Below are 9,257 nucleotides of genomic sequence, written 5' to 3' on the forward strand. Positions count from 1 at the left end.
TGCTTTTATTTTTAGTTTGATTTTGTGTGATTTTATATTTGTTTTTATTTTAGAGAATCAGTTCAGGAGGCTCGACTTAATTCCACTGTTCATCATCTAGGTGTTCTCTTTTCCTGTCTTCTTCATATTGCATACATTTTTAGACATTGAGGACATTGTCTGACTTTGGTTGGGGGTGGTGAGCATATTCATGCGTGAGATTAATTTTTGTCTTGTTGTTATTGGGTCAAAATTTTTACGAGATTAACTGAGTATGATTTTGAAATGTTCGGTTTGAGTCAGTTTTTGCTATCTTAACTACCAAGAAATGATTTCCAGAGTTATTTTTGAGCACATGCTAGACCTTGTGGTAAGATGGTTGTTGACACATTTAGTTGAGAAAAAATTTCCGAGTTTAAGGTTTTCATTTTTGGTGAGTTGTGAGAGCTGAGAAAATAGCTTTTTAAACAGCTTTTTGAACTTTCATTGATCTTTTGAGTTGGTTGAGTCATTGACGGAGCACATTTACTTGACTTGTGACATTTGCTTGAGGGATGATTTCTGGTTAGGAATAATTTTTTGAATTTGAGCATGTGTTGTAGATAGTTATCATTTTTCTTTTGCATTTTATCAAAAAAAAAAGAGCAAGAGCATCATTTATCATCAATGTTTACGTAGTTTGGTTGCACTGACGTCTTGCGCTGCATAGCAGCCAATCAAAAGAATGCCTTACTACATCAGCTTCATCAAATGTATGCTGTCTCTTGCCTCGAAAAAAAAAAGTTTGTGTATATTTGTTTGTATTTTTTGGCTCTTTGTTTGTTTATGAGATCTTCCTCTTGACAAGAATGAAATCCTGAAAGTTTGTTTACGGTTTGAGTGATGAATTGTTCCAAATATTTAATTTTCCTATCATTTGATCAATGTTTGTTTATTAACTTGTCATTAAATTGCCTTCTCTCACTTGAGCGTTAATTGTGACATTTCCAACTCCATGAGCGTAACCCCTTTGCATTAAAATATTTCTGACCCCCATGAGGTAAATGGAGTTGAGACTTTACTTTGGTGAGTTTTTCGATGCTATTTGTGTTATGAACTGTGGTAAGAAGGATACGGTTTGGTGCACACACACACGACTCTGAAGTTATGACTGAAGTAGTTTTGGTAGCATTTTCTGATGACTTAGTAATGTTTTGTTTGATTGGTTAGGTGATTTTGCAGGTTTTGATTTGAATTTTCAGCTTGACATGATTTTTCTTTCGCTTGAATTGCTAGAGACTAGCAATAAGCTGGTTGGGGGTTGTGATAAGTGCACGAATTTGTACTTTTAAAATTCATAATTGTCAAATTATTTGATCAAATTTGTGATTTTAATTTCAAATATTCCTAAATCTAAAGGATTTAATTTTAATTAGATTTATTTTATTTTTCAGGTTTTTGAAGAAAACAATTGGATTTGGGCTAGTTTACGAAGCAAAACCCAAAAATTGAGCCCAAGAAAAGCCCAATTCGGCCCAAAGCCCATCAGCCAAGAAGTCGCGAGCCGAGCCAAGAAGCCGCAAGCCAACCCAGCGCCACGTGTCGACCACTGCCGCACCGCAGTCCGTGGGACCCAGCTGTCCCCGCGGATACGCGCGCTTGGCGTGCACGGATCCTCTCCCCAGGCGAGTCTCCTCCACGCGCGCGTCACCCGGATTTCCTCTTTCTTCCGCGTGGGTCTCGCGTTCCAGCTTCCCTCCAGCCAGGTCTCGCCACGCGTCCCAGTGGGGTCTAGCTGCTCCCCCGCGTACGCGTGCTTTGCGCGCACGTTCCCTCCCCGCGCGAGTTCTCCTCCACGCGCACGTCTAGTCTCCCTCCGCGTGGTCCAGTTGTGCACCACGTCTCTCCTGCGCGCGAATCACATTGCGACACGTGTCTCACTCTTTAGAAACGTGATGGTTTTTCTCCCTCGATTAAGCCTTGTAACGTCTTAATTAGGATCCAGTTTTTAGCTTTTTAGCATTCTCAAAACTCTATAAATAGGGCCATTGTCAAGGTGATTAGGAGTTAGTTTTGAGGAGTCTAAATTCTCACACATTTTCTATTATTTTCTTGTTCTTATTCTCATACTTTCTTTTTAGAATTTTATGGGAATTATGTACAAGCTAAGCTAGAGTATTTAGGTGAGGCTAGAGATGATCCTATATATGTAGTGAACTTATTTGGATTTTGATTCTCCAATGGTTTGTAAGTTTTATACATTTGAGTAAATAATTTTCTTTTATCATATTTCTTTTTCTTATCAATATATTTTATTGTCAACTTTCATATAAATCTAGTCAAGCTCTTTTTATGTGATTGTTGCATTATATTATATATTGATAGGTATTGTTTTATGAGTAGTCTTTTACTGTAATATTGCCAACGGTATATTGTCGCTCTTAGATTTCTCATAAGATAATTTTTCCTAATTCTAAACGTTAGAATTTTATTTACTTGAATACATTTTTAATTCATATGTTCTTCAAATATTTATTTTCCGATTGATTGTTTGGGATGCGAAACTTTCAATTGAGTCAATTTATGAATCAAAATCCAATTAGGTGAACAAAGCATATGGAGGATTCTCAAAGCTTTACCACTTTTTATTATTGAATTTTCTCCATTTTAAATTGTTCAAAAATCATCAAAAACACTCATTCTTTTTCTTTGTTTGATTGCTTATTTTCCTAACGCTTTTTATTTGCTAGTCATTTCTTGTTCAGTTTAACACTTCCTCGTGGGATCGACCATTCAAATTGTACTACAATTGACCGCTTATTTTTGTACACATTTGGGCGTAATCAGTGACTCTTTTGGTGACTGCTTATAAAATTTAGCTAAGGTGCTTAAGAGATGTTAAGAAACTAACTTAGTAATTAAGAAATCTTGGTGTTTTAATTGTTTCAGAACTGAATATGCATTATTACGTGTCATATTACTAGAGGCTACTTACTATTCATGCCAACGTTTTCACTTATTATTTACCAATGTTATTGCTTCCACAGATCTGTGATACATGTTTCTGCCTTCTTTTCCTCTGCCTGTTGTTTTTCCCGTTCCGTTCTATTCTTCACCATCTACTGTTTCACTCTGTTGCACTTCATTTACTGTTTTGCTTCTCTATTTATGCGACTTTGACTGCTCCTATGTGCTGTTGTATTACCGTGATCTTTGACTGCTTCATCTTATCGTTTAGTATTTGCTACTTTCTTTACTTATTCCTTCTACCTTTGATCGTCGGTGCTCATTTCTGATTGGTCCATATCTTACATCTACAGCAGTGTTTGAAATGATCCAGGTATTATTAACAGCTTTTACTTACCTTTTCCTAATGTTATTAATATTTGTTGTTTCTTTGCTTTAGCATTTATGATTTTAGTATTTTATTATTTTTTAATAGCATTAACAAGTTCACTTGCACTTTATTCACTTCTTCGTAACATGCTTAGATATATGTAATGATTTCAAATGTTTTAGTTTTAGTCTCCATTTTTTTTCCTCTTCCTTTTTGTTTTTTTTTTTTTTTTTTTTCTCTGTACCCCTTTCCTATTCCTTCCCCTCCTCCACCCCTTCCACTTCTTTTCCTTTTTTTTTTTTCTCTCTCATTTCTTGGCCCCTCATGACAACGATGAGCAAGAGTAATCTTGCTATATTGAGTTTTATATAATTTATCCAAAAATTGTTGTTGATGTACCATTTTCATTTTTTTTTGCTTTTTTTCTTTTATTATGTCTTATTTAGAATCTTTACTCGTTTCTCTTTTTTTTTTTTTTTTTTCATTTTTTCTTATTCTGCTCTTTGTATTTTATTGGGATCATTCTTTAATTCAAGACTTATTTTTTGTGTGTGTATTAGTTTCCTTTTTACGGTATTAAATGTTGTTTTCTTTTCCCTCTGTTTTTTTTTTTTTTTTGTTATGATATTTTCTCATGATCTTTTGTTAGCACAAATCCTTAATATTTTTACTCTCACTATTTGAATTGAGATTTATTTATTCATATAATATGTTATTTTGTCTCCTTTTGATATTTGTTTTCCCTCTTAACTTTGAGTTATGTAATTTGAATTATCTTTTTCCAAAGCAGGTATCTCTCATTGTGCATGATGCACTTCTCAATATCTTTTATGTGTTCTCTTTTTTGTTTGCTTTTTACTTTTTTTTCTCCCTTTTTTTATCCTTTTTTTTTCTTTTTCTTTCTCTTTTGTTCCTTTTTTCTTTTTTCTTCCTCCGTTTCTTTTTTCCCTTTGCTACCCTGTTCCATTTCTTTTTTTCTTTCTTCTCTTTCGTTTTTATCTATATCTTTACCTGATTTTTGTTTTCTCTCTACTTCGTATAAGCAAGAGGATACCTATCTTTTTCATATCTAACAGTTAAAACAGTATTTGGAGTGGTTCAGATACTATTAATATTTTCTGTTTATTTTCCTTCAATGTCATTAGTATTTGTTCTTTGTTTGATTTATTACTTTTGTTCATTTATAGCCTCACTATTTTATCATTACTTAACGGCATTGATATCTTTACTTGCAACTTATTTGTTTCTTAGCAACATGCTAGATACATGTCTTTTCTTGGGATGTTTTCTAATTAATTCTCTCTTTCTATTACTTTAGTTAACTTATTCATCACATGTTAATGAAAAATTATATTCTTTAATCCATGAGAGCTGTGTGAAAATACTATGATATTCATGTTTTATTAATTTATCTCAGTATTTCTTTTTTTTTTCTCCTTTTCTTTCCTCAGCGTTTTTTGTTTTTTGTTTTTTTTTTTGTCTCCTATTCCTTTTCTTTGCCTATTTATTTATTTATCAATTTGCTTACTTATTCATGTACATTCTTTCAGGTTTCCTATCATTCACTGCTTTGCATATTTATTACCCTATCATTTTCTAAACATTGGTGCTTGCTTGGTACATCTTTCCCATTTGGAGTGCTATTTGCAGCGCCGGAGGTATTACTAAGAAGTTTTATCTATACATTTTTTAATTATGTTGTTGATAATTGATGCAGTAATTTACTATAGCAGTGTTAATATATGTTATTTTTCCTTTGTTATTCACATCAACTGGAACTTATATTACACTATTGATATATATCACCCATCTAAAAAGACGAATTACTCATCTAAAAAGAAGAAGACTCTTCCTTTTCACTTTTAGTGAATATTGGTAACCTCTCTTTACTTTGTTTTTTGTTTCATAAATAACTATGCTGTGCTTACTTTGTTTTCTGGTTCATAAATAAATGACTACTGTTTTGGGCGTTTTTTTTATTAATTCCTGATCCATACAATAGACAATGATGATCATACTGAATTTTTACATATTAAAGTCTATTTGATTTGTCCAAAAACTGCTGTAGCTATATCTTTCCTATTTCATTTCTTACTCACTGTTTTCTCTTCCTTTTCTTTGCCTTAAAATTCCAAATGACATTTTTTTCTTTTCTTTGTCCACTCTAATGCTCTTGCCTTCTCCACGTGTCTGACCTCTTCAAAAAACAAATGCAATTACTTATATTATTACATATTATGACATTATTAAAAGAAATTTTTGGATCACTGTTCACACATACTTATTTTAATGCCCTTTTTATTCCTCTGCTCTGTGTGTAGGTGGTCGGTATTTTGGTCTTTTAAAGCGCCTGATTATCATCACTTTTAGTCTTTGTTTCCGCTGTCAAACTCTTCGTTGTTTTAGGGCCCGTTTAGTTTGCTAATTCGAGTTTTTAATTTGAGTTGAGATGTGATTTTATGTGAAAGTTTTTTACTGTAGTAAAAAAGTTAGATGTGATTGTTTGTGAGAGCTTTTTACTGTAGCAAAACTCGAATTCTAAACTCAAATAGCGAAATGAACGGGGCCTTAAAAATGTGAGGATTACTGTTCACTCACAATTATTCTATTACTAATCGTACAATGGAGTGATGGGCTTGCCCTTTTTATATCCATTCTTTGTTTCTACATGGTGCCTACTTTAATCTAGGGTCTTCACTTCGCTGATTCGAGTTTGTAATTCGAGTTTGTAATGTGATTTTATGTGAGAGTGCGAAATGAACGGGGCCTTAAAAATGTGAGGATTACTGTTCACTCACAATTATTCTATTACTAATCGTACAATGGAGTGATGGGCTTGCCCTTTTTATATCCATTCTTTGTTTCTACATGGTGCCTACTTTAATCTAGGGTCTTCACTTCGCTGATTCGAGTTTGTAATTCGAGTTTGTAATGTGATTTTATGTGAGAGTTTTTTACTGTAGCAAAAAAGTTAGATGTGATTGTTTGTGAGAGCTTTTTACTGTAGCAAAACTCGAATTCTAAACTCGAATTGGTGAAGTGAACGGGACCAGCTTCTGAAATGTGTTGGAATGCTTTTGCCCCTGAGTTTTTAGTCAATCCTTTGCCTCTGCCGTGGGACTTTTTGTTGTTCTAGGAATATGGAACATCAACGTTGCTTTCTTCTTCAATTTCCATCTACTTTCATTTTCTATTTTTTCTCCTTTCTTTTGTTTTGGCTCTGCCTATTATACTTAGTCTTTATTCTTTTCACTCATCTTTCCATAGAAGAGAAAAAATATGTATATATATATATAAGGAAATAAAATTAGATCACTTCTTCTTAGTCTCCCGTTTAAGCTACCTGGTGATTTTTGGATAAATTAATATTCTACTTTTCCAAGTTATTTTTTTGGAACATATGCGTCACAACTTATATGATGTTCTACAAATGTTTGTGCCTTTGTGCAGTTGCCCATAATTGGTCACATATTAGTCATAAATGTGTAAGTTTCCTTATCCATCATATATTGTTGAAAACGTTATGTATCTGAGCCCCCATTGCTATGTCAAAGGATTAGGATGTATATATTTAACCTTCTCCCTTTTATTTCTGCGATTCTTAGTTCATTTTATCACTCATTTTTTCATATTCTCTCATAATCTTCATTATTTGCTATCTTATTTTCTCATTATACCGTCCAAACAGTTTTTTCCTCTCCCATATAATTCAGTTTATTAATTACATGTTTACAGAAACATCCTATATCTAAGCCATTGTTATTATACAAGAATAGTACTATAATTATACCTTATTGAATTTGATGTTTTCTTTTAATTCTTTATCTCATCATTTACTTAATTCATATTTTGATACATGTCCTACTTCTGTTCTTTATCTTACTCAAAGTTTGTGCAGTGAAATCTTATCACATAAAATTGTTACTTTGTTCATCTCTGAAGGAAGAAGCTTAGAAAAAGCAGATGCATATGCCAATTCGTTCATTTATGTTGTATTTGTTGATAAATTTAATTTATGTACTGTTGCTTTATTATTTAATGTTATGTGTAATTTTGTATAGCAGTGTAAATTTTACATTCCTATGTTTATAAACATTTTAATATTAGTAAACGTATCCTTGACATATGAAGATGCAAATATAAATCTTATTCAATCTATGCGAAACATATAAGGATACAAATTTGAATTTCTTTCTTTATGAGTTATTTCATTATGTGTCTACTTAATATATTGCCACCATCTTATTAGTAACTTTTATAAACATTGCAATTATTCAATCTAAATATTGTACACTTTGCTAAATTATTTCATTTAGAATAAATTACATTTGTAATTATTTAACTTAGTTAATCAATAATAACAAAATTATTTATTCCATCATTTATAACCAATTTTAACATATTGTAGTAATAAGAGATAAACTAATTTATTTGACTTCTTTTTTTTTTTTTTTTTTTGCCTTATCCCTTGAATGCTTCCATGTTGTAGAAGCAGATGGATACGAAAAAAATTTGAAAAAAATCATTGCGCCAAAATCAACGCATGTGCCATGTCTTTTCTCAAATAAATGGAGATTTTACTAATACAATTAACAACCATCAAAACCAAATGGATCAAATTCTTTCACCTGGATCAACAAGACCATCGCGGTCTAACTTGATGCAATGTTAGCACATTTTCAATCTCAACAACAAGTTCTTGAATCATTTCCTCCTTCAAGACCTGAAAATCACAATCACAACTGTAATTTATTCTCATATATTAAATATTTTTTTCAATTAACAATAAATCTGCATATAGGAGAAGAATTGATTCTCCATGTGCCATTTCTGTTACTATTTCTTTTCCTTTTTTATAGGTACTGTTGATATGCACATTGATTTTAGAGACTGTTCCTATATCTGTTGCTATTGTGGTGCTTCATTTTGGTTCAATGTTCAAATCAAAAACAGCAATCCTGCTGAATATAATCTTTATCACAGAGGTGTAAAAATAAGTTTGCCGCCGGTTAAAAAAACACCTCCTATGCTAGATAGATTGCTTGATTATCACGGAGGTCCAATAAGCACACATTTTTGAAAAAATATTCGAGCATATAATTCTATGTTTGCATTCACATCATTTGGACCAAACATAGAGACAAGTACAATAAACGGAAATTGTACAAAATAGGCCAATATGAAAAATTTAAGAAAGTATATAGGCTAATTTTTAGTTATAGAAATTAATAGGCCATAACTTGTCAAGTTATGGTTCATAACCAGATAAGTTATGGACAAACTTGTCAAGTTATGGTTCATAGCCAGACAAGTTATGGACAAAAACCGTGAATTATGGACAATAACTTGTCAAGTTATGGTTCATAACCAGACAAATTATGGACAAAAACAGTAATTTGGCCTATTTATTAACTTATGTAAACTATTAGCCTATTTATTTTAATTCATCTCAAGTCTTGGCCTATTTCCCTCTTTTTCTCTACAATAAACTCAAGTGGTCCACATATTTTTAAAATAAGTAGACAAGTACATCATCTAATGGGATCTTTATTACCAATTAACAATAATCCCCCAAAATTTACGAAACTTTATATATATGACATAGAAAATGAAATTGGAAATAGAATGACTACATCATTTTCATATGATGATCAATCTAAAAATTTAATCCAATTTATAACTGAAAATCTAATAAAAATGCTTGACGAAACAAATAAATTAGTCAAACTTTGTCGGTCAATAAGAGATAGATATCAACAATGTGAGATCTCAGTCTATGAAACTGAGACTTATAGGCCGAAGAAACACATATAGCAGTGAATATGAATTGGCCACTTCAAATGATATAGGTGGTTTAATAGTTGGAGACATTGGCGAATACGAACAAGGAAGTGACATCATAATCTAAGATAGAACAGATAGTCTACAAAGAGTTACAAAACTACATCCATTTTATATGGCC

This window comes from Morus notabilis, unplaced genomic scaffold (assembly GCF_000414095.1).
Source record: "Morus notabilis unplaced genomic scaffold, ASM41409v2 Scaffold1514, whole genome shotgun sequence".
NCBI lineage: Eukaryota > Viridiplantae > Streptophyta > Magnoliopsida > Rosales > Moraceae > Morus > Morus notabilis.